The following is a 21,027-nucleotide window of genomic DNA, read 5'->3' as shown; positions in this document are numbered from 1 at the left end:
GTAAATAACATGGAAATGTAAGCTTTAATTGTTTGCAGGACTGGAAAAGCTTACAACACCTGGTATTCCCAGACAGTCTCCCATTCAAGTACTAACCAGGCCCAACCCTAGGTAGCTTCTGAGATCAGACGGTATCAGGCTTTCTAAGGGTAGAATGGCCGTAAGCAGAAGAACCTTGCCAACTAGAGGATTCAAATTTCATAGCTAAGACCATATTTGTTCAAAACCAAGAAAATGCATTCCATTTCAACACATCAAAATTTACAACACAAAAGAGTTTCAACTTCAAATTTGTGCAAAAGATGTAAATAAGATGGAAACGTAAGCTTTAATTGTTTGCAGGATTGGAAAAGCTTACAACACCTGGTATTCCCATTCAGTCTCCCATTCAACTACTAACCAGGCCCAACCCTAGGTAGCTTCTGAGATCAGACGAGAACAGGCGTGCTAAGGGTGGAATGGCCATAAGCAGAAGAACCTTGCAAACTAGAGGACTCAAATTTCATAGATAAGACCATATTTGTTCAAAACCAAGAAAAAGCATTCCATTTCAACACATCAAAATTTTCAACACAAAAGAGTTTCAACTACATATTTGTGCAAAAGATGTAAATAACATGGAAATCTAAGCTTTAATTGTTTGCAGGACTGGAAAAGCTTACAACACCTGGTATTCCCAGACAGTCTCCCATTCAAGTACTAACCAGGCCCAACCCTAGGTAGCTTCTGAGATCAGACAAGACCAGGCGTTCTAAGGGTGGAATGGCCGTAAGCAGAAGAACCTTTCAAACTAGAGGTTTCAAATTTCATAGCTAAGACCATATTTGTTCAAAACCAAGAAAAAGCATTCCATTTCAACACATCAAAATTTACAACACAAAAGAGTTTCAACTACAAATTTGTGCAAAAGATGTAAATAACATGGAAATGTAAGCTTTATTTGTTTGCAGGACTGGAAAAGCTTACAACACCTGGAATTCCCAGAAAGTCTCCCATTCAAGTACTAACCAGGCCCAACCCTGGGTAGCTTCTGAGATAAGACAAGACCAGGCGTTTTAAGGGTGGAATGGCCATAAGCAGAAGAACCTTGCAAACTAGAGGATTCAAATTTCATTGCTAAGACCATATTTGTTCAAAACCAAGAAAAAGCATTCCATTTCAACACATCAAAATTTACAACACAAAAGAGTTTCAACTACAAATTTGTGGAAAAGATGTAAATAACATGGAAATGTAAGCTTTCATTGTTTGCAGGATTGGAAAAGCTTACAACACCTGGTATTCCCAGACAGTCTCCCATTCAAGTACTAAACAGGCCCAACCCTGGGTAGCTTCTGAGATCAGACGAGACCAGGCGTTCTAAGGGTGGAATGGCCATAAGCAGAAGAACCTTGCAAACTAGAGGATTCAAATTTCATAGCTAAGACCATATTTGTTCAAAACCAAGAAAAAGCATTCCATTTCAACACATCAAAATTTACAACACAAAAGAGTTTCAACTACAAATTTGTGCAAAAGATGTAAATAACATGGAAATGTAAGCTTTAATTGTTTGCAGGACTGGAAAAGCTTACAACACCTGGAATTCCCAGACAGTCTCCCATTCAAGTACTAACCAGGCCCAACCCTGGGTAGCTTCTGAGATCAGACGAGATCAGGCGTTCTAAGGGTGGAATGGCCATAAGCAGAAGAACCTTGCAAACTAGAGGATTCAAATTTCATAGCTAAGACCATATTTGTTCAAAACCAAGAAAAAGCATTCCATTTCAACACATCAAAATTTACAACACAAAAGAGTTTCAACTACAAATTTGTGCAAAAGATGTAAATAACATGGAAATGTAAGCTTTAATTGTTTGCAGGACTGGAAAAGCTTACAACACCAGGTATTCCCAGACAGTCTCCCATTCAAGTACTAACCAGGCCCAACCCGAGGTAGCTTCAGAGATCAGACGAGATGAGGCGCTCTAAGGGTGGAATGGCCGTAAGCAGAAGAACCTTGCAAACTAGAGGATTCAAATTTCATAGATAAGACCATACTTATTTAAAATCAAGAAAAAGCATTCCATTTCAACAAATCAACATTTACAACACAAAAGAGTTTCAAATACAAATTTGTGCAAAAGATGAAAAAAAAATGGAAATTTAAGCTTTCATTGTTTGCAGGATTGAAAAAGCTTACAACACCTGGTATTCCCAGACAGTCTCCCATTCAAGTACTAAACAGGCCCAACCCTGGGTAGCTTCAGAGATCAGACGAGACCAGGCGTTCTAAGGGTGGAATGGCCATAAGCAGAAGAACCTTGCAAACTAGAGGATTCAAATTTCATAGCTAAGACCATATTTGTTCAAAACCAAGAAAAAGCATTCCATTTCAACACATCAAAATTTACAACACAAAAGAGTTTCAACTACAAATTTTTGCAAAAGATGTAAATAACATGGAAATGTAAGCTTTAATTGTTTGCAGGACTGGAAAAGCTTACAACACCTGGTATTCCCAGACAGTCTCCCATTCAAGTACTAACCAGGCCCAACCCTAGGTACCTTCTGAGATCCGACAAGATCAGGCGTTCTAAGGGTGGAATGGCCGTAAGCAGAATAACTTTGCAAACTAGAGGATTCAAATTTCATAGCTAAGACCATATTTGTTCAAAACCAAGAAAAAGCATTCCATTTCAACACATCAAAATTTGCAACGCAAAAGAGTTTCAACTACAAATTTGTGCAAAAGATGTAAATAACATGGAAATGTAAGCTTTAATTGTTTGCAGGACTGGAAAAGCTTACAACACCTGGTATTCCCAGACAGTCTCCCATTCAAGTACTAACCAGGCCCAAACCGAGGCAGCTTCTGAGATCAGACGAGATGAGGCGCTCTAAGGGTGGAATGGCCGTAAGCAGAAGAACCTTGCAAACTAGAGGATTAAAATTTCATAGATAAGACCATATTTGTTTAAAATCAAGAAAAAGCATTCCATTTCAACACATCAACATTTACAACACAAAAGAGTGTCAACTACAAATTTGTGCAAAAGATGAAAAAAAAATGGAAATGTAAGCTTTCATTGTTTGCAGGATTGAAAAAGCTTACAACACCTGGTATTCCCAGACAGTCTCCCATTCAAGTACTAACCAGGCCCAACTCTGGGTAGCTTCTGAGATCAGACGAGATCAGGCGTTCTAAGGGTGGAATGGCCAAAAGCAGAAGAACCTTGCAAACTAGAGGATTCAAATTTCATAGCTAAGACCATATTTGTTCAAAACCAAGAAAAAGCATTCCATTTCAACACATCAAAATTTACAACACAAAAGAGTTTCAACTACAAATTTGTGCAAAAGATGTAAATAACATGGAAATGTAAGCTTTAATTGTTTGCAGGACTGGAAAAGCTTGCAACACCAGGTATTCCCAGACAGTCTCCCATTCAAGTACTAACCAGGCCCAACCCGAGGTAGCTTCAGAGATCAGACGAGATGAGGCGCTCTAAGGGTGGAATGGCCGTAAGCAGAAGAACCTTGCAAACTAGAGGATTCAAATTTCATAGATAAGACCATATTTGTTCAAAACCAAGAAAAAGCATTCCATTTCAACACATCAAAATTTACAACACAAAAGAGTTTCAAATACAAATTTGTGCAAAAGATGAAAAAAAATGGAAATGTAAACTTTAATTGTTTGCAGGATTGAAAAAGCTTACAACACCTGGTATGCCCAGACACTCTCCCATTCCAGTACTAAACAGGCCCAACCCTAGGTAGCTTCTGAGATCAGACGAGATCAGGCGTTCTAAGGGTGGAATGGCCGTAAGCAGAAGAACCTTGCAAACTAGAGGATTCAAATTTCATAGCTAAGACAATATTTGTTCAAAACCAAGAAAAAGCATTCCATTTCAACACATCAAAATTTACAACACAAAAGAGTTTCAACTACAAATTTGTGCAAAAGATGTAAATAACATGGAAACGTAAGCTTTAATTGTTTGCAGGACTGGAAAAGCTTACAACACCTGGTATTCCCAGACAGTCTCCCATTCAAGTACTAACCAGGCCCAACCCTAGGTAGCTTCTGAGATCAGACGAGATCAGGCGTTCTAAGGGTGGAATGGCCGTAAGCAGAAGAACCTTGCAAACTAGAGGATTCAAATTTCATAGCTAAGACCATATTTGTTCAAAACCAAGAAAAAGCATTCCATTTTAACACATCAACATTTACAACACAAAAGAGTTTCAACTACAAATTTGTGCAAAAGATGTAAATAACATGGAAATGTAAGCTTTCTTTGTTTGCAGGATTGAAAAAGCTTACAACACCTGGTATTCCCATTCAGTCTCCCATTCAAGTACTAACCAGGCCCAACCCTAGCTAGCTTCTGAGATCAGACAAGATGAGGCATTCTAAGGGTGGAATGGCCGTAAGCAGAAGAACCTTGCAAACTAGAGGATTCAAATTTCATAGATAAGACCATATTTGTTCAAAAACAAGAAAAAGCATTCCATTTCAACACATCAAAATTTACAACACAAAAGAGTTTCAACTACAAATTTGTGCAAAAGATGTAAATAACATGGAAATGTAAGCTTTAATTGTTTGCAGGACTGAAAAAGCTTACAACACCTGGTATTCCCAGACAGTCTCCCATTCAAGTACTAACCAGGCCCAACCCTAGGTAGCTTCTGAGATCAGACGAGATCAGGCGATCTAAGGTTGGAATGGCCGTAAGCAAAAGAACCTTGCAAACTAGAGGATTCAAATTTCATAGCTGAGACCATATTTGTTCAAAATCAAGAAAAAGCATTCCATTTTAACACATCAACATTTACAACACAAAAGAGTTTCAACTACAAATTTGTGCAAAATATGTAAATAATATGGAAATGTAAGCTTTAATTGTTTGCAGGACTGGAAAAGCTTACAACACTTGGTATTCCCATTCAGTCTCCCATTCAAGTACTAACCAGGCCCAACCCTAGGTAGCTTCTGAGATCAGACAAGATCAGGCATTCTAAGGGTGGAATGGCTGTAAGCAGAAGAACCGTGCAAACTAGAGAATTCAAATTTCATAGCTAAGACCATATTTGTCCAAAATCAAGAAAAAGCATTCCATTTTAACACATCAACATTTACAACACAAAAGAGTTTCAACTACAAATTTGTGCAAAAGATGTAAATAACATGGAAATGTAAGCTTTAATTGTTTGCAGGATTGGAAAAGCTTACAAAACCTGGTATTCCCATTCAGTCTCCCATTCAAGTACTAACCAGGCCCAACCCTAGGTAGCTTCTGAGATCAGACGAGATCAGGCGTTCTAAGGGTGGAATGGCCGTAAGCAGAAGAACCTTGCAAACTAGAGGATTCAAATTTCATAGATAAGACCATATTTGTTTAAAACAAAGAAAAAGCATTCCATTTCAACCCATCAAAATTTACAACACAAAAGTGTTTCAACTACAAATTTGTGCAAAAGATGTAAATAACATGGAAATGTAAGCTTTAATTGTTTGCAGGACTGGAAAAGCTTGCAACACCAGGTATTCCCAGACAGTCTCCCATTCAAGTACTAACCAGGCCCAACCCGAGGTAGCTTCAGAGATCAGACGAGATGAGGCGCTCTAAGGGTGGAATGGCCGTAAGCAGAAGAACCTTGCAAACTAGAGGATTCAAATTTCATAGATAAGACCATATTTGTTCAAAACCAAGAAAAAGCATTCCATTTCAACACATCAAAATTTACAACACAAAAGAGTTTCAAATACAAATTTGTGCAAAAGATGAAAAAAAATGGAAATGTAAACTTTAATTGTTTGCAGGATTGAAAAAGCTTACAACACCTGGTATGCCCAGACACTCTCCCATTCCAGTACTAAACAGGCCCAACCCTAGGTAGCTTCTGAGATCAGACGAGATCAGGCGTTCTAAGGGTGGAATGGCCGTAAGCAGAAGAACCTTGCAAACTAGAGGATTCAAATTTCATAGCTAAGACAATATTTGTTCAAAACCAAGAAAAAGCATTCCATTTCAACACATCAAAATTTACAACACAAAAGAGTTTCAACTACAAATTTGTGCAAAAGATGTAAATAACATGGAAACGTAAGCTTTAATTGTTTGCAGGACTGGAAAAGCTTACAACACCTGGTATTCCCAGACAGTCTCCCATTCAAGTACTAACCAGGCCCAACCCTAGGTAGCTTCTGAGATCAGACGAGATCAGGCGTTCTAAGGGTGGAATGGCCGTAAGCAGAAGAACCTTGCAAACTAGAGGATTCAAATTTCATAGCTAAGACCATATTTGTTCAAAACCAAGAAAAAGCATTCCATTTTAACACATCAACATTTACAACACAAAAGAGTTTCAACTACAAATTTGTGCAAAAGATGTAAATAACATGGAAATGTAAGCTTTCTTTGTTTGCAGGATTGAAAAAGCTTACAACACCTGGTATTCCCATTCAGTCTCCCATTCAAGTACTAACCAGGCCCAACCCTAGCTAGCTTCTGAGATCAGACAAGATGAGGCATTCTAAGGGTGGAATGGCCGTAAGCAGAAGAACCTTGCAAACTAGAGGATTCAAATTTCATAGATAAGACCATATTTGTTCAAAAACAAGAAAAAGCATTCCATTTCAACACATCAAAATTTACAACACAAAAGAGTTTCAACTACAAATTTGTGCAAAAGATGTAAATAACATGGAAATGTAAGCTTTAATTGTTTGCAGGACTGAAAAAGCTTACAACACCTGGTATTCCCAGACAGTCTCCCATTCAAGTACTAACCAGGCCCAACCCTAGGTAGCTTCTGAGATCAGACGAGATCAGGCGATCTAAGGTTGGAATGGCCGTAAGCAAAAGAACCTTGCAAACTAGAGGATTCAAATTTCATAGCTGAGACCATATTTGTTCAAAATCAAGAAAAAGCATTCCATTTTAACACATCAACATTTACAACACAAAAGAGTTTCAACTACAAATTTGTGCAAAATATGTAAATAATATGGAAATGTAAGCTTTAATTGTTTGCAGGACTGGAAAAGCTTACAACACTTGGTATTCCCATTCAGTCTCCCATTCAAGTACTAACCAGGCCCAACCCTAGGTAGCTTCTGAGATCAGACAAGATCAGGCATTCTAAGGGTGGAATGGCTGTAAGCAGAAGAACCGTGCAAACTAGAGAATTCAAATTTCATAGCTAAGACCATATTTGTCCAAAATCAAGAAAAAGCATTCCATTTCAACACATCAAAATTTACAAAACAAAAGAGTTTCAACTACAAATTTGTGCAAAAGATGTAAATAACATGGAAATGTAAGCTTTCATTGTTTGCAGGATTGAAAAAGCTTACAACACCTGGTATTCCCAGACAGTCTCCCATTCAAGTACTAACCAGGCCCAACCCTAGGTAGCTTCTGAGATCAGACAAGATCAGGCGTTCTAAGGGTGGAATGGCCGTAAGCAGAAGAACCTTGCAAACTAGAGGATTCAAATTTCATAGCTAAGACCATATTTGTTCAAAACCAAGAAAAAGCATTCCATTTCAACACATCAAAATTTACATCACAAAAGAGTTTCAACTACAAATGTGTGCAAAAGATGTAAATAATATGGAAATGTAAGCTTTAATTGTTTGCAGGACTGGAAAAGCTTACAACACCTGGTATTCCCATTCAGTCTCCCATTCAAGTACTAACCAGGCCCAACCCTAGGTAGCTTCTGAGATCAGACGAGATCAGGCGTTCTAAGGGTGGAATGGCCGTAAGCAGAAGAACCTTGCAAACTAGAGGATTCAAATTTCATAGATAAGACCATATTTGTTTAAAACCAAGAAAAAGCATTCCATTTCAACACATCAAAATTTACATCACAAAAGAGTTTCAACTACAAATGTGTGCAAAAGATGTAAATAACATGGAAATGTAAGCTTTAATTGTTTGCAGGACTGGAAAAGCTTACAACAGCTGGTATTCCCAGACAGTCTCCCATTCAAGTACTAACCAGGCCCAACCCTAGGTAGCTTCTGAGATCAGACAAGATCAGGCGTTCTAAGGGTAGAATGGCCGTAAGCAGAAGAACCTTTCAAACTAGAGGATTCAAATTTCATAGATAAGACCATATTTGTTTAAAATCAAGAAAAAGCATTCCATTTCAACACATCAACATTTACAACACAAAAGAGTTTCAAATACAAATTTGTGCAAAAGATGAAAAAAAAATGGAAATGTAAGCTTTCATTGTTTGCAGGATTGAAAAAGCTTACAACACCTGGTATTCCCAGACAGTCTCCCATTCAAGTACTAACCAGGCCCAACCCTAAGTAGCTTCTGAGATCAGACAAGATCAGGCGTTCTAAGGGTGGAATGGCCGTAAACAGAAGAACCATGCAAACTAGAGAATTCAAATTTCATAGCTAAGACCATATTTGTTCAAAACCAAGAAAAAGCATTCCATTTTAACACATCAAAATTTACAACACAAAAGAGTTTCAACTACAAATTTGTGCAAAAGATGTAAATAACATGGAAATGTAAGCTTTAATTGTTTGCAGGACTGGAAAAGCTTACAAAACCTGGTATTCCCATTCAGTCTCCCATTCAAGTACTAACCAGGCCCAACCCTAGGTAGCTTCTGAGATCAGACGAGATCAGGCGTTCTAAAGGTGGAATGACCGTAAGCAGAAGAACCTTGCAAACTAGAGGATTCAAATTTCATAGATAAGACCATATTTGTTTAAAACAAAGAAAAAGCATTCCATTTCAACACATCAAAATTTACAACACAAAAGAGTTTCAACTACAAATGTGTGCAAAAGATGTAAATAACATGGAAATGTAAGCTTTAATTGTTTGCAGGACTGGAAAAGCTTACAACACCTGGTATTCCCAGACAGTCTCCCATTCAAGTACTAACCAGGCCCAACCCTAGGTAGCTTCTGAGATCAGACGAGATCAGGCGTTCTAAGGGTGGAATGGCCGTAAGCAGAAGAACCTTGCAAACTAGAGGATTCAAATTTCATAGATAAGACCATATTTGTTTAAAATCAAGAAAAAGCATTCCATTTCAACACATCAACATTTACAACACAAAAGAGTTTCAACTACAAATTTGTGCAAAAGATGTAAATAACATGGAAATGTAAGCTTTCTTTGTTTGCAGGATTGAAAAAGCTTACTACACCTGGTATTCCCATTCAGTCTCCCATTCAAGTACTAACCAGGCCCAACCCTAGCTAGCTTCTGAGATCAGACAAGATCAGGCATTCTAAGGGAGGAATGGCCATAAGCAGAAGAACCTTGCAAACTAGAGGATTTAAATTTCATAGATAAGACCATATTTGTTCAAAACCAAGAAAAAGCATTCCATTTCAACACATCAAAATTTACAACACAAAAGAGTTTCAACTACAAATTTGTGCAAAAGATGTAAATAACATGGAAATGTAAGCTTTAATTGTTTGCAGGACTGGAAAAGCATACAACACCTGGTATTCCCAGACAGTCTCCCATTCAAGTACTAACCAGGCCCAACCCTAGCTAGCTTCTGAGATCAGACAAGAGCAGGCATTCTAAGGGTGGAATGGCCATAAGCAGAAGAACCTTGCAAACTAGAGGATTCAAATTTCATAGATAAGACCATATTTGTTCAAAACCAAGAAAAAGCATTCCATTTCAACACATCAAAATTTACAACACAAAAGAGTTTCAACTACAAATTTGTGCAAAAGATGTAAATAACATGGAAATGTAAGCTTTAATTGTTTGCAGGACTGGAAAAGCTTACATCACCTGGTATTCCCAGACAGTCTCCCATTCAAGTACTAACCAGGCCCAACCCTAGGTAGCTTCTGAGATCAGACAAGATCAGGCATTCTAAGGGTGGAATGGCTGTAAGCAGAAGAACCGTGCAAACTAGAGAATTCAAATTTCATAGCTAAGACCATATTTGTTCAAAACCAAGAAAAAGCATTCCATTTCAACACATCAAAATTTACATCACAAAAGAGTTTCAACTACAAATGTGTGCAAAAGATGTAAATAACATGGAAATGTAAGCTTTAATTGTTTGCAGGACTGGAAAAGCTTACAATACCTGGTATTCCCAGACAGTCTCCCATTCAAGTACTAACCAGGCCCAACCCTAGGTAGCTTCTGAGATCAGACGAGATCAGGCGTTCTAAGGGTGGAATGGCCGTAAGCAGAAGAACCTTGCAAACTAGAGGATTCAAATTTCATAGATAAGACCATATTTGTTTAAAATCAAGAAAAAGCATTCCATTTCAACACATCAACATTTACAACACAAAAGAGTTTCAAATACAAATTTGTGCAAAAGATGAAAAAAAAATGGAAATGTAAGCTTTCATTGTTTGCAGGATTGAAAAAGCTTACAACACCTGGTATTCCCAGACAGTCTCCCATTCAAGTACTAACCAGGCCCAACCCTAAGTAGCTTCTGAGATCAAACAAGATCAGGCGTTCTAAGGGTGGAATGGCCGTAAACAGAGGAACCATTCAAACTAGAGAATTCAAATTTCATAGCTAAGACCATATTTGTTCAAAACCAAGAAAAAGCATTCCATTTTAACACATCAACATTTACAACACAAAAGAGTTTCAACTACAAATTTGTGCAAAAGATGTAAATAACATGGAAATGTAAGCTTTAATTGTTTGCAGGACTGGAAAAGCTTACAACACCTGGTATTCCCAGACAGTCTCCCATTCAAGTACTAACCAGGCCCAACCCTAGGTAGCTTCTGAGATCAGACGAGATCAGGCGATCTAAAGGTGCAATGGCCGTAAGCAGAAGAACCTTGCAAACTAGAGGATTCAAATTTCATAGCTAAGACCATATTTGTTCAAAATCAAGAAAAAGCATTCCATTTTAACACATCAACATTTACAACACAAAAGAGTTTCAACTACAAATTTGTGCAAAATATGTAAATAACATGGAAATGTAAGCTTTAATTGTTTGCAGGACTGGAAAAGCTTACAACACCTGGTATTCCCATTCAGTCTCCCGTTCAAGTACTAACCAGGCCCAACCCTAGGTAGCTTCTGAGATCAGACGAGATCAGGCGTTCTAAGGGTGGAATGGCCGTAAGCAGAATAACCTTGCAAACTAGAGGATTCAAATTTCATAGCTAAGACCATATTTGTTCAAAATCAAGAAAAAGCATTCCATTTTAACACATCAACATTTACAACACAAAAGAGTTTCAACTACAAATTTGTGCAAAAGATGTAAATAACATGGAAATGTAAGCTTTAATTGTTTGCAGGATTGGAAAAGCTTACAAAACCTGGTATTCCCATTCAGTCTCCCATTCAAGTACTAACCAGGCCCAACCCTAGGTAGCTTCTGAGATCAGACGAGATCAGGCGTTCTAAGGGTGGAATGGCCGTAAGCAGAAGAACCTTGCAAACTAGAGGATTCAAATTTCATAGATAAGACCATATTTGTTTAAAACAAAGAAAAAGCATTCCATTTCAACACATCAAAATTTACAACACAAAAGTGTTTCAACTACAAATTTGTGCAAAAGATGTAAATAACATGGAAATGTAAGCTTTAATTGTTTGCAGGACTGGAAAAGCTTACAACACCTGGTATTCCCAGACAGTCTCCCATTCAAGTACTAACCAGGCCCAACCCTAGGTAGCTTCTGAGATCAGACAAGATCAGGCATTCTAAGGGTGGAATTGCCGTAAGCAGAAGAACCGTGCAAACTAGAGAATTCAAATTTCATAGCTAAGACCATATTTGTTCAAAACCAAGAAAAAGCATTCCATTTCAACACATCAAAATTTACATCACAAAAGAGTTTCAACTACAAATGTGTGCAAAAGATGTAAATAACATGGAAATGTAAGCTTTAATTGTTTGCAGGACTGGAAAAGCTTACAACACCTGGTATTCCCAGACAGTCTCCCATTCAAGTACTAACCAGGCCCAACCCTAGGTAGCTTCTGAGATCAGACGAGATCAGGCGTTCTAAGGGTGGAATGGCCGTAAGCAGAAGAACCTTGCAAACTAGAGGATTCAAATTTCATAGATAAGACCATATTTGTTTAAAATCAAGAAAAAGCATTCCATTTCAACACATCAACATTTACAACACAAAAGAGTTTCAAATACAAATTTGTGCAAAAGATGAAAAAAAAATGGAAATGTAAGCTTTCATTGTTTGCAGGATTGAAAAAGCTTACAACACCTGGTATTCCCAGACAGTCTCCCATTCAAGTATTAACCAGGCCCAACCCTAAGTAGCTTCTGAGATCAAACAAGATCAGGCGTTCTAAGGGTGGAATGGCCGTAAACAGAAGAACCATGCAAACTAGAGAATTCAAATTTCATAGCTAAGACCATATTTGTTCAAAACCAAGAAAAAGCATTCCATTTTAACACATCAACATTTACAACACAAAAGAGTTTCAACTACAAATTTGTGCAAAAGATGTAAATAACATGGAAATGTAAGCATTAATTGTTTGCAGGACTGGAAAAGCTTACAACAGCTGGTATTCCCAGACAGTCTCCCATTCAAGTACTAACAAGGCCCAACCCTAGGTAGCTTCTGAGATCAGACAAGATCAGGCGATCTAAGGGTGCAATGGCCGTAAGCAGAAGAACCTTGCAAACTAGAGGATTCAAATTTCATAGCTAAGACCATATTTGTTCAAAATCAAGAAAAAGCATTCCATTTTAACACATCAACATTTACAACACAAAAGAGTTTCAACTACAAATTTGTGCAAAATATGTAAATAACATGGAAATGTAAGCTTTAATTGTTTGCAGGACTGGAAAAGCTTACAACACCTGGTATTCCCATTCAGTCTCCCATTCAAGTACTAACCAGGCCCAACCCTAGGTAGCTTCTGAGATCAGACGAGATCAGGCGTTCTAAGGGTGGAATGGCCGTAAGCAGAAGAACCTTGCAAACTAGAGGATTCAAATTTCATAGATAAGACCATATTTGTTCAAAACCAAGAAAAAGCATTCCATTTCAACACATCAAAATTTACATCACAAAAGAGTTTCAACTACAAATGTGTGCAAAAGATGTAAATAACATGGAAATGTAAGCTTTAATTGTTTGCAGGACTGGAAAAGCTTACAACAGCTGGTATTCCCAGACAGTCTCCCATTCAAGTACTAACCAGGCCCAACCCTAGGTAGCTTCTGAGATCAGACGAGATCAGGCGTTCTAAGGGTGGAATGGCCGTAAGCAGAAGAACCTTGCAAACTAGAGGATTCAAATTTCATAGATAAGACCATATTTGTTTAAAATCAAGAAAAAGCATTCCATTTCAACACATCAACATTTACAACACAAAAGAGTTTCAAATACAAATTTGTGCAAAAGATGAAAAAAAAATGGAAATGTAAGCTTTCATTGTTTGCAGGATTGAAAAAGCTTACAACACCTGGTATTCCCAGACAGTCTCCCATTCAAGTACTAACCAGGCCCAATCCTAAGTAGCTTCTGAGATCAGACAAGATCAGGCATTCTAAGGGTGGAATGGCCGTAAGCAGAAGAACCGTGCAAACTAGAGAATTCAAATTTCATAGCTAAGACCATATTTGTTCAAAACCAAGAAAAAGCATTCCATTTCAACACATCAAAATTTACATCACAAAAGAGTTTCAACTACAAATGTGTGCAAAAGATGTAAATAACATGGAAATGTAAGCTTTAATTGTTTGCAGGACTGGAAAAGCTTACAACACCTGGTATTCCCAGACAGTCTCCCATTCAAGTACTAACCAGGCCCAACCCTAGGTAGCTTCTGAGATCAGACAAGATCAGGCGTTCTAAAGGTGGAATGGCCGTAAGCAGAAGAACCTTGCAAACTAGAGAATTCAAATTTCATAGCTAAGACCATATTTGTTCAAAACCAAGAAAAAGCATTCCATTTTAACACATCAACATTTACAACACAAAAGAGTTTCAACTACAAATTTGTGCAAAAGATGTAAATAACATGGAAATGTAAGCTTTAATTGTTTGCAGGACTGGAAAAGCTTACAACAGCTGGTATTCCCAGACAGTCTCCCATTCAAGTACTAACCAGGCCCAACCCTAGGTAGCTTCTGAGATCAGACAAGATCAGGCGATCTAAGGGTGCAATGGCCGTAAGCAGAAGAACCTTGCAAACTAGAGGATTCAAATTTCATAGCTAAGACCATATTTGTTCAAAATCAAGAAAAAGCATTCCATTTTAACACATCAACATTTACAACACAAAAGAGTTTCAACTACAAATTTGTGCAAAATATGTAAATAACATGGAAATGTAAGCTTTAATTGTTTGCAGGACTGGAAAAGCTTACAACACCTGGTATTCCCATTCAGTCTCCCATTCAAGTACTAACCAGGCCCAACCCTAGGTAGCTTCTGAGATCAGACGAGATCAGGCGTTCTAAGGGTGGAATGGCCGTAAGCAGAAGAACCTTGCAAACTAGAGGATTCAAATTTCATAGATAAGACCATATTTGTTCAAAACCAAGAAAAAGCATTCCATTTCAACACATCAAAATTTACATCACAAAAGAGTTTCAACTACAAATGTGTGCAAAAGATGTAAATAACATGGAAATGTAAGCTTTAATTGTTTGCAGGACTGGAAAAGCTTACAACAGCTGGTATTCCCAGATAGTCTCCCATTCAAGTACTAACCAGGCCCAACCCTAGGTAGCTTCTGAGATCAGACGAGATCAGGCGTTCTAAGGGTGGAATGGCCGTAAGCAGAAGAACCTTGCAAACTAGAGGATTCAAATTTCATAGATAAGACCATATTTGTTTAAAATCAAGAAAAAGCATTCCATTTCAACACATCAACATTTACAACACAAAAGAGTTTCAAATACAAATTTGTGCAAAAGATGAAAAAAAAATGGAAATGTAAGCTTTAATTGTTTGCAGGATTGAAAAAGCTTACAACACCTGGTATTCCCAGACAGTCTCCCATTCAAGTACTAACCAGGCCCAATCCTAAGTAGCTTCTGAGATCAGACAAGATCAGGCATTCTAAGGGTGGAATGGCCGTAAGCAGAAGAACCGTGCAAACTAGAGAATTCAAATTTCATAGCTAAGACCATATTTGTTCAAAACCAAGAAAAAGCATTCCATTTCAACACATCAAAATTTACATCACAAAAGAGTTTCAACTACAAATGTGTGCAAAAGATGTAAATAACATGGAAATGTAAGCTTTAATTGTTTGCAGGACTGGAAAAGCTTACAACACCTGGTATTCCCAGACAGTCTCCCATTCAAGTACTAACCAGGCCCAACCCTAGGTAGCTTCTGAGATCAGACGAGATCAGGCGTTCTAAAGGTGGAATGGCCGTAAGCAGAAGAACCTTGCAAACTAGAGAATTCAAATTTCATAGCTAAGACCATATTTGTTCAAAACCAAGAAAAAGCATTCCATTTTAACACATCAACATTTACAACACAAAAGAGTTTCAACTACAAATTTGTGCAAAAGATGTAAATAACATGGAAATGTAAGCTTTAATTGTTTGCAGGACTGGAAAAGCTTACAACACCTGGTATTCCCAGACAGTCTCCCATTCAAGTACTAACCAGGCCCAACCCTAGGTAGCTTCTGAGATCAGACGAGATCAGGCGTTCTAAGGGTGGAATGGCCGTAAGCAGAAGAACCTTGCAAACTAGAGGATTCAAATTTCATAGATAAGATGAAACTAGAGGATTCAAATTTCATAGATAAGACCATATTTGTTTAAAATCAAGAAAAAGCATTCCATTTCAACACATCAACATTTACAACACAAAAGAGTTTCAAATACAAATTTGTGCAAAAGATGAAAAAAACTAGAGGATTCAAATTTCATAGATAAGACCATATTTGTTCAAAACCAAGAAAAAGCATTCCATTTCAATACATCAAAATTTACAACACAAAAGAGTTTCAAATACAAATTTGTGCAAAAGATGTAAATAACATGGAAATGTAAGCTTTAATTGTTTGCAGGACTGGAAAAGCTTAAAACACCTGGTATTCCCAGACAGTCTCCCATTCAAGTACTAACCAGGCCCAACCCTAAGTAGCTTCTGAGATCAGACAAGATCAGGCGTTCTAAGGGTGGAATGGCCGTAAACAGAAGAACCATGCAAACTAGAGAATTCAAATTTCATAGCTAAGACCATATTTGTTCAAAACCAAGAAAAAGCATTCCATTTTAACACATCAACATTTACAACACAAAAGAGTTTCAACTACAAATTTGTGCAAAAGATGTAAATAACATGGAAATGTAAGCTTTCTTTCTTTGCAGGATTGAAAAAGCTTACTACACCTTGTATTCCCATTCAGTCTCCCATTCAAGTACTAACCAGGCCCAACCCTAGCTAGCTTCTGAGATCAGACAAGATCAGGCATTCTAAGGGTGGAATGGCCATAAGCAGAAGAACCTTGCAAACTAGAGGATTCAAATTTCATAGATAAGACCATATTTGTTCAAAACCAAGAAAAAGCATTCCATTTCAACACATCAAAATTTACAACACAAAAGAGTTTCAACTACAAATTTGTGAAAAAGATGTAAATAACATGGAAATGTAAGCTTTAATTGTTTGCAGGACTGGAAAAGCTTACAACACCTGGTATTCCCAGACAGTCTCCCATTCAAGTACTAACCAGGCCCAACCCTAGGTAGCTTCTGAGATCAGACGAGATCAGGCGATCTAAGGGTGCAATGGCCGTAAGCAGAGGAACCTTGCAAACTAGAGGATTCAAATTTCATAGCTAAGACCATATTTGTTCAAAATCAAGAAAAAGCATTCCATTTTAACACATCAACATTTACAACACAAAAGAGTTTCAACTACAAATTTGTGCAAAAGATGTAAATAACATGGAAATGTAAGCTTTAATTGTTTGCAGGATTGGAAAAGCTTACAAAACCTGGTATTCCCATTCAGTCTCCCATTCAAGTACTAACCAGGCCCAACCCTAGGTAGCTTCTGAGATCAGACGAGATCAGGCGTTCTAAGGGTGGAATGGCCGTAAGCAGAAGAACCTTGCAAACTAGAGGATTCAAATTTCATAGATAAGACCATATTTGTTTAAAACAAAGAAAAAGCATTCCATTTCAACCCATCAAAATTTACAACACAAAAGTGTTTCAACTACAAATTTGTGCAAAAGATGTAAATAACATGGAAATGTAAGCTTTAATTGTTTGCAGGACTGGAAAAGCTTACAACACCTGGTATTCCCAGACAGTCTCCCATTCAAGTACTAACCAGGCCCAACCCTAGGTAGCTTCTGAGATCAGACAAGATCAGGCATTCTAAGGGTGGAATGGCCGTAAGCAGAAGAACCGTGCAAACTAGAGAATTCAAATTTCATAGCTAAGACCATATTTGTTCAAAACCAAGAAAAAGCATTCCATTTCAACACATCAAAATTTACAACACAAAAGAGTTTCAACTACAAATGTGTGCAAAAGATGTAAATAACATGGAAATGTAAGCTTTAATTGTTTGCAGGACTGGAAAAGCTTACAACACCTGGTATTCCCAGACAGTCTCCCATTCAAGTACTAACCAGGCCCAACCCTAGGTAGCTTCTGAGATCAGACGAGATCAGGCGTTCTAAGGGTGGAATGGCCGTAAGCAGAAGAACCTTGCAAACTAGAGGATTCAAATTTCATAGATAAGACCATATTTGTTAAAAATCAAGAAAAAGCATTCCATTTCAACACATCAACATTTACAACACAAAAGAGTTTCAAATACAAATTTGTGCAAAAGATGAAAAAAAAATGGAAATGTAAGCTTTCATTGTTTGCAGGATTGAAAAAGCTTACAACACCTGATATTCCCAGACAGTCTCCCATTCAAGTACTAACCAGGCCCAACCCTAAGTAGCTTCTGAGATCAAACAAGATCAGGCGTTCTAAGGGTGGAATGGCCGTAAACAGAAGAACCATGCAAACTAGAGAATTCAAATTTCATAGCTAAGACCATATTTGTTCAAAACCAAGAAAAGGCATTCCATTTTAACACATCAACATTTACAACACAAAAGAGTTTCAACTACAAATTTGTGCAAAAGATGTAAATAACATGGAAATGTAAGCTTTAATTGTTTGCAGGACTGGAAAAGCTTACAACACCTGGTATTCCCAGACAGTCTCCCATTCAAGTACTAACCAGGCCCAACCCTAGGTAGCTTCTGAGATCAGACGAGATCAGGCGATCTAAGGGTGCAATGGCCGTAAGCAGAAGAACCTTGCAAACTAGAGGATTCAAATTTCATAGCTAAGACCATATTTGTTCAAAATCAAGAAAAAGCATTCCATTTTAACACATCAACATTTACAACACAAAAGAGTTTCAACTACAAATTTGTGCAAAATATGTAAATAACATGGAAATGTAAGCTTTAATTGTTTGCAGGACTGGAAAAGCTTACAACACCTGGTATTCCCATTCAGTCTCCCATTCAAGTACTAACCAGGCCCAACCCTAGGCAGCTTCTGAGATCAGACGAGATCAGGCGTTCTAAGGGTGGAATGGCTGTAAGCAGAAGAACCTTGCAAACTAGAGGATTCAAATTTCATAGATAAGACCATATTTGTTTAAAATCAAGAAAAAGCATTCCATTTCAACACATCAACATTTACAACACAAAAGAGTTTCAAATACAAATTTGTGCAAAAGATGAAAAAAAAATGGAAATGTAAGCTTTCATTGTTTGCAGGATTGAAGAAGCTTACAACACCTGGTATTCCCAGACAGTCTCACATTCAAGTACTAACCAGGCCCAACCCTAAGTAGCTTCTGCGATCAGACAAGATCAGGCGTTCTAAGGGTGGAATGGCCGTAAACAGAAGAACCATGCAAACTAGAGAATTCAAATTTCATAGTTAAGACCATATTTGTTCAAAACCAAGAAAAAGCATTCCATTTTAACACATCAACATTTATAACACAAAAGAGTTTCAACTACAAATTTGTGCAAAAGATGTAAATAACATGGAAATGTAAGCTTTCTTTGTTTGCAGGATTGAAAAAGCTTACTACACCTGGTATTCCCATTCAGTCTCCCATTCAAGTACTAACCAGGCCCAACCCTAGCTAGCTTCTGAGATCAGACAAGATCAGGCATTCTAAGGGTGGAATGGCCGTAAGCAAAAGAACCTTGCAAACTAGAGGATTCAAATTTCATAGCTAAGACCATATTTGTTCAAAACCAAGAAAAAGCATTCCATTTCAACACATCAAAATTTACAACACAAAAGAGTTTCAACTACAAATTTGTGCAAAAGATGTAAATAACATGGAAATGTAAGCTTTAATTGTTTGCAGGACTGGAAAAGCTTACAACACTTGGTATTCCCAGACAGTCTCCCATTCAAGTACTAACCAGGCCCAACCCTAGGTAGCTTCTGAGATCAGACGAGATCAGGCGATCTAAGGGTGGAATGGCCGTAAGCAGAAGAACCTTGCAAACTAGAGGATTCAAATTTCATAGCTAAGACCATATTTGTTCAAAACCAAGAAAAAGCATTCCATTTTAACACATCAACATTTACAACACAAAAGAGTTTCAACTACAAATTTGTGCAAAAGATGTAAATAACATGGAAATGTAAGCTTTAATTGTTTGCAGGACTGGAAAAGCTTACAACACCTGGTATTCCCAGACAGTCTCCCATTCAAGTACTAACCAGGCCCAACCCTAGGTAGCTTCTGAGATCAGACGTTCTAAGGGTGGAATGGCCGTAAGCAGAAGAACCTTGCAAACTAGAGGATTCAAATTTCATAGAAAAGACCATATTTGTTTAAAATCAAGAAAAAGCATTCCATTTCAACACATCAACATTTACAACACAAAAGAGTTTCAAATACAAATTTGTGCAAAAGATGAAAAAAAAATGGAAATGTAAGCTTTCATTGTTTGCAGGATTGAAAAAGCTTACAACACCTGGTATTCACAGACAGTCTCCAATTCAAGTACTAACCAGGCCCAACCCTAGGTAGCTTCTGAGATCAGACGTTCTAAGGGTGGAATGGGCGTAAGCAGAAGAACCGTGCAAACTAGAGAATTCAAATTTCATAGCTAAGACCATATTTGTTCAAAACCAAGAAAAAGCATTCCATTTCAACACATCAAAATTTACAACACAAAAGAGTTTCAACTACAAATTTGTGCAAAAGATGTAAATAACATGGAAATGTAAGCTTTCATTGTTTGCAGGATTGAAAAAGCTTACAACACCTGGTATTCCCAGACAGTCTCCCATTCAAGTACTAACCAGGCCCAACCCTAGGTAGCTTCTGAGATCAGACAAGATCAGGCGTTCTAAGGGTGGAATGGCCGTAAGCAGAAGAACCGTGCAAACTAGAGAATTCAAATTTCATAGCTAAGACCATATTTGTTCAAAACCAAGAAAAAGCATTCCATTTCAACACATCAAAATTTACAACACAAAAGAGTTTCAACTACAAATTTGTGCAAAAGATGTAAATAACATGGAAATGTAAGCTTTAATTGTTTGCAGGATTGGAAAAGCTTACAACACCTGGTATTCCCATTCAGTCTCCCATTCAAGTACTAACCAGGCCCAACCCTAGGTAGCTTCTGAGATCAGATGAGATCAGGCGTTCTAAGGGTGGAATGGCCGTAAGCAGAAGAACCTTGCAAACTAGAGGATTCAAATTTCATAGCTAAGACCATATTTGTTCAAAACCAAGAAAAAGCATTCCATTTCAACACATCAAAATTTACAACACAAAAGAGTTTCAACTACAAATTTGTGCAAAAGATGTAAATAACATGGAAATGTAAGCTTTAATTGTTTGCAGGACTGGAAAAGCTTACAACACTTGGTATTCCCAGACAGTCTCCCATTCAAGTACTAACCAGGCCCAACCCTAGGTAGCTTCTGAGATCAGACGAGATCCGGCGATCTAAGGGTGGAATGGCCGTAAGCAGAAGAACCTTGCAAACTAGAGGATTCAAATTTCATAGATAAGACCAT

General features: G+C 37.7%; 66 pseudogenes; all 66 read right to left on the bottom strand.

Annotated features, from left to right (window-relative positions):
• Positions 1-47: 47 nt before the first annotated feature.
• Positions 48-166, bottom strand: LOC140567048 (5S ribosomal RNA; annotated as a pseudogene).
• Positions 167-351: 185 nt separating this feature from the next.
• On the bottom strand, positions 352-470 carry LOC140567448 (5S ribosomal RNA; annotated as a pseudogene).
• A 185-nt stretch (positions 471-655) lies between these two features.
• On the bottom strand, positions 656-774 carry LOC140572491 (5S ribosomal RNA; annotated as a pseudogene).
• A 185-nt stretch (positions 775-959) lies between these two features.
• On the bottom strand, positions 960-1,078 carry LOC140567067 (5S ribosomal RNA; annotated as a pseudogene).
• A 185-nt stretch (positions 1,079-1,263) lies between these two features.
• On the bottom strand, positions 1,264-1,382 carry LOC140571595 (5S ribosomal RNA; annotated as a pseudogene).
• A 185-nt stretch (positions 1,383-1,567) lies between these two features.
• Positions 1,568-1,686, bottom strand: LOC140571875 (5S ribosomal RNA; annotated as a pseudogene).
• A 185-nt stretch (positions 1,687-1,871) lies between these two features.
• On the bottom strand, positions 1,872-1,990 carry LOC140567612 (5S ribosomal RNA; annotated as a pseudogene).
• Positions 1,991-2,175: 185 nt separating this feature from the next.
• Positions 2,176-2,294, bottom strand: LOC140573354 (5S ribosomal RNA; annotated as a pseudogene).
• Positions 2,295-2,479: 185 nt separating this feature from the next.
• On the bottom strand, positions 2,480-2,598 carry LOC140573023 (5S ribosomal RNA; annotated as a pseudogene).
• A 489-nt stretch (positions 2,599-3,087) lies between these two features.
• LOC140572493 (5S ribosomal RNA) lies at positions 3,088-3,206 on the bottom strand (annotated as a pseudogene).
• A 185-nt stretch (positions 3,207-3,391) lies between these two features.
• On the bottom strand, positions 3,392-3,510 carry LOC140568236 (5S ribosomal RNA; annotated as a pseudogene).
• A 184-nt stretch (positions 3,511-3,694) lies between these two features.
• Positions 3,695-3,813, bottom strand: LOC140567412 (5S ribosomal RNA; annotated as a pseudogene).
• Positions 3,814-3,998: 185 nt separating this feature from the next.
• Positions 3,999-4,117, bottom strand: LOC140571533 (5S ribosomal RNA; annotated as a pseudogene).
• A 185-nt stretch (positions 4,118-4,302) lies between these two features.
• Positions 4,303-4,421, bottom strand: LOC140567913 (5S ribosomal RNA; annotated as a pseudogene).
• Positions 4,422-4,606: 185 nt separating this feature from the next.
• LOC140572132 (5S ribosomal RNA) lies at positions 4,607-4,725 on the bottom strand (annotated as a pseudogene).
• A 185-nt stretch (positions 4,726-4,910) lies between these two features.
• On the bottom strand, positions 4,911-5,029 carry LOC140567490 (5S ribosomal RNA; annotated as a pseudogene).
• A 185-nt stretch (positions 5,030-5,214) lies between these two features.
• Positions 5,215-5,333, bottom strand: LOC140572414 (5S ribosomal RNA; annotated as a pseudogene).
• A 185-nt stretch (positions 5,334-5,518) lies between these two features.
• On the bottom strand, positions 5,519-5,637 carry LOC140568235 (5S ribosomal RNA; annotated as a pseudogene).
• Positions 5,638-5,821: 184 nt separating this feature from the next.
• Positions 5,822-5,940, bottom strand: LOC140567411 (5S ribosomal RNA; annotated as a pseudogene).
• Positions 5,941-6,125: 185 nt separating this feature from the next.
• Positions 6,126-6,244, bottom strand: LOC140571521 (5S ribosomal RNA; annotated as a pseudogene).
• Positions 6,245-6,429: 185 nt separating this feature from the next.
• On the bottom strand, positions 6,430-6,548 carry LOC140567912 (5S ribosomal RNA; annotated as a pseudogene).
• A 185-nt stretch (positions 6,549-6,733) lies between these two features.
• On the bottom strand, positions 6,734-6,852 carry LOC140572131 (5S ribosomal RNA; annotated as a pseudogene).
• Positions 6,853-7,037: 185 nt separating this feature from the next.
• Positions 7,038-7,156, bottom strand: LOC140567488 (5S ribosomal RNA; annotated as a pseudogene).
• A 185-nt stretch (positions 7,157-7,341) lies between these two features.
• Positions 7,342-7,460, bottom strand: LOC140571040 (5S ribosomal RNA; annotated as a pseudogene).
• Positions 7,461-7,645: 185 nt separating this feature from the next.
• LOC140568490 (5S ribosomal RNA) lies at positions 7,646-7,764 on the bottom strand (annotated as a pseudogene).
• Positions 7,765-7,949: 185 nt separating this feature from the next.
• Positions 7,950-8,068, bottom strand: LOC140567541 (5S ribosomal RNA; annotated as a pseudogene).
• Positions 8,069-8,253: 185 nt separating this feature from the next.
• LOC140571676 (5S ribosomal RNA) lies at positions 8,254-8,372 on the bottom strand (annotated as a pseudogene).
• A 185-nt stretch (positions 8,373-8,557) lies between these two features.
• On the bottom strand, positions 8,558-8,676 carry LOC140572707 (5S ribosomal RNA; annotated as a pseudogene).
• A 185-nt stretch (positions 8,677-8,861) lies between these two features.
• LOC140571510 (5S ribosomal RNA) lies at positions 8,862-8,980 on the bottom strand (annotated as a pseudogene).
• A 185-nt stretch (positions 8,981-9,165) lies between these two features.
• On the bottom strand, positions 9,166-9,284 carry LOC140567806 (5S ribosomal RNA; annotated as a pseudogene).
• A 185-nt stretch (positions 9,285-9,469) lies between these two features.
• On the bottom strand, positions 9,470-9,588 carry LOC140568087 (5S ribosomal RNA; annotated as a pseudogene).
• Positions 9,589-9,773: 185 nt separating this feature from the next.
• LOC140566071 (5S ribosomal RNA) lies at positions 9,774-9,892 on the bottom strand (annotated as a pseudogene).
• Positions 9,893-10,077: 185 nt separating this feature from the next.
• Positions 10,078-10,196, bottom strand: LOC140570104 (5S ribosomal RNA; annotated as a pseudogene).
• Positions 10,197-10,381: 185 nt separating this feature from the next.
• Positions 10,382-10,500, bottom strand: LOC140572274 (5S ribosomal RNA; annotated as a pseudogene).
• Positions 10,501-10,685: 185 nt separating this feature from the next.
• On the bottom strand, positions 10,686-10,804 carry LOC140566108 (5S ribosomal RNA; annotated as a pseudogene).
• A 185-nt stretch (positions 10,805-10,989) lies between these two features.
• Positions 10,990-11,108, bottom strand: LOC140571508 (5S ribosomal RNA; annotated as a pseudogene).
• Positions 11,109-11,293: 185 nt separating this feature from the next.
• LOC140572413 (5S ribosomal RNA) lies at positions 11,294-11,412 on the bottom strand (annotated as a pseudogene).
• Positions 11,413-11,597: 185 nt separating this feature from the next.
• On the bottom strand, positions 11,598-11,716 carry LOC140573350 (5S ribosomal RNA; annotated as a pseudogene).
• A 185-nt stretch (positions 11,717-11,901) lies between these two features.
• LOC140571496 (5S ribosomal RNA) lies at positions 11,902-12,020 on the bottom strand (annotated as a pseudogene).
• A 185-nt stretch (positions 12,021-12,205) lies between these two features.
• LOC140566765 (5S ribosomal RNA) lies at positions 12,206-12,324 on the bottom strand (annotated as a pseudogene).
• A 489-nt stretch (positions 12,325-12,813) lies between these two features.
• On the bottom strand, positions 12,814-12,932 carry LOC140568489 (5S ribosomal RNA; annotated as a pseudogene).
• Positions 12,933-13,117: 185 nt separating this feature from the next.
• On the bottom strand, positions 13,118-13,236 carry LOC140572394 (5S ribosomal RNA; annotated as a pseudogene).
• A 185-nt stretch (positions 13,237-13,421) lies between these two features.
• LOC140566636 (5S ribosomal RNA) lies at positions 13,422-13,540 on the bottom strand (annotated as a pseudogene).
• Positions 13,541-13,725: 185 nt separating this feature from the next.
• On the bottom strand, positions 13,726-13,844 carry LOC140571918 (5S ribosomal RNA; annotated as a pseudogene).
• Positions 13,845-14,029: 185 nt separating this feature from the next.
• On the bottom strand, positions 14,030-14,148 carry LOC140568269 (5S ribosomal RNA; annotated as a pseudogene).
• Positions 14,149-14,333: 185 nt separating this feature from the next.
• Positions 14,334-14,452, bottom strand: LOC140568488 (5S ribosomal RNA; annotated as a pseudogene).
• A 185-nt stretch (positions 14,453-14,637) lies between these two features.
• Positions 14,638-14,756, bottom strand: LOC140572263 (5S ribosomal RNA; annotated as a pseudogene).
• Positions 14,757-14,941: 185 nt separating this feature from the next.
• On the bottom strand, positions 14,942-15,060 carry LOC140566635 (5S ribosomal RNA; annotated as a pseudogene).
• A 185-nt stretch (positions 15,061-15,245) lies between these two features.
• Positions 15,246-15,364, bottom strand: LOC140566486 (5S ribosomal RNA; annotated as a pseudogene).
• A 185-nt stretch (positions 15,365-15,549) lies between these two features.
• Positions 15,550-15,668, bottom strand: LOC140571485 (5S ribosomal RNA; annotated as a pseudogene).
• A 348-nt stretch (positions 15,669-16,016) lies between these two features.
• On the bottom strand, positions 16,017-16,135 carry LOC140566881 (5S ribosomal RNA; annotated as a pseudogene).
• Positions 16,136-16,320: 185 nt separating this feature from the next.
• Positions 16,321-16,439, bottom strand: LOC140568401 (5S ribosomal RNA; annotated as a pseudogene).
• A 185-nt stretch (positions 16,440-16,624) lies between these two features.
• On the bottom strand, positions 16,625-16,743 carry LOC140572654 (5S ribosomal RNA; annotated as a pseudogene).
• A 185-nt stretch (positions 16,744-16,928) lies between these two features.
• On the bottom strand, positions 16,929-17,047 carry LOC140572412 (5S ribosomal RNA; annotated as a pseudogene).
• A 185-nt stretch (positions 17,048-17,232) lies between these two features.
• Positions 17,233-17,351, bottom strand: LOC140572154 (5S ribosomal RNA; annotated as a pseudogene).
• A 185-nt stretch (positions 17,352-17,536) lies between these two features.
• LOC140571474 (5S ribosomal RNA) lies at positions 17,537-17,655 on the bottom strand (annotated as a pseudogene).
• Positions 17,656-17,840: 185 nt separating this feature from the next.
• LOC140573258 (5S ribosomal RNA) lies at positions 17,841-17,959 on the bottom strand (annotated as a pseudogene).
• A 185-nt stretch (positions 17,960-18,144) lies between these two features.
• On the bottom strand, positions 18,145-18,263 carry LOC140572653 (5S ribosomal RNA; annotated as a pseudogene).
• A 185-nt stretch (positions 18,264-18,448) lies between these two features.
• On the bottom strand, positions 18,449-18,567 carry LOC140572655 (5S ribosomal RNA; annotated as a pseudogene).
• A 185-nt stretch (positions 18,568-18,752) lies between these two features.
• On the bottom strand, positions 18,753-18,871 carry LOC140568139 (5S ribosomal RNA; annotated as a pseudogene).
• Positions 18,872-19,056: 185 nt separating this feature from the next.
• Positions 19,057-19,175, bottom strand: LOC140567292 (5S ribosomal RNA; annotated as a pseudogene).
• A 185-nt stretch (positions 19,176-19,360) lies between these two features.
• LOC140572295 (5S ribosomal RNA) lies at positions 19,361-19,479 on the bottom strand (annotated as a pseudogene).
• Positions 19,480-19,664: 185 nt separating this feature from the next.
• On the bottom strand, positions 19,665-19,773 carry LOC140568391 (5S ribosomal RNA; annotated as a pseudogene).
• A 479-nt stretch (positions 19,774-20,252) lies between these two features.
• Positions 20,253-20,371, bottom strand: LOC140571039 (5S ribosomal RNA; annotated as a pseudogene).
• Positions 20,372-20,556: 185 nt separating this feature from the next.
• On the bottom strand, positions 20,557-20,675 carry LOC140572442 (5S ribosomal RNA; annotated as a pseudogene).
• Positions 20,676-20,860: 185 nt separating this feature from the next.
• LOC140566783 (5S ribosomal RNA) lies at positions 20,861-20,979 on the bottom strand (annotated as a pseudogene).
• Positions 20,980-21,027: the final 48 nt, after the last annotated feature.

The sequence above is a fragment of the Salminus brasiliensis genome, chromosome 11 (genome assembly GCF_030463535.1).
Source record: "Salminus brasiliensis chromosome 11, fSalBra1.hap2, whole genome shotgun sequence".
NCBI classification, from domain to species: domain Eukaryota; kingdom Metazoa; phylum Chordata; class Actinopteri; order Characiformes; family Bryconidae; genus Salminus; species Salminus brasiliensis.
This window is presented reverse-complemented; position numbering and strand designations above follow the sequence as displayed.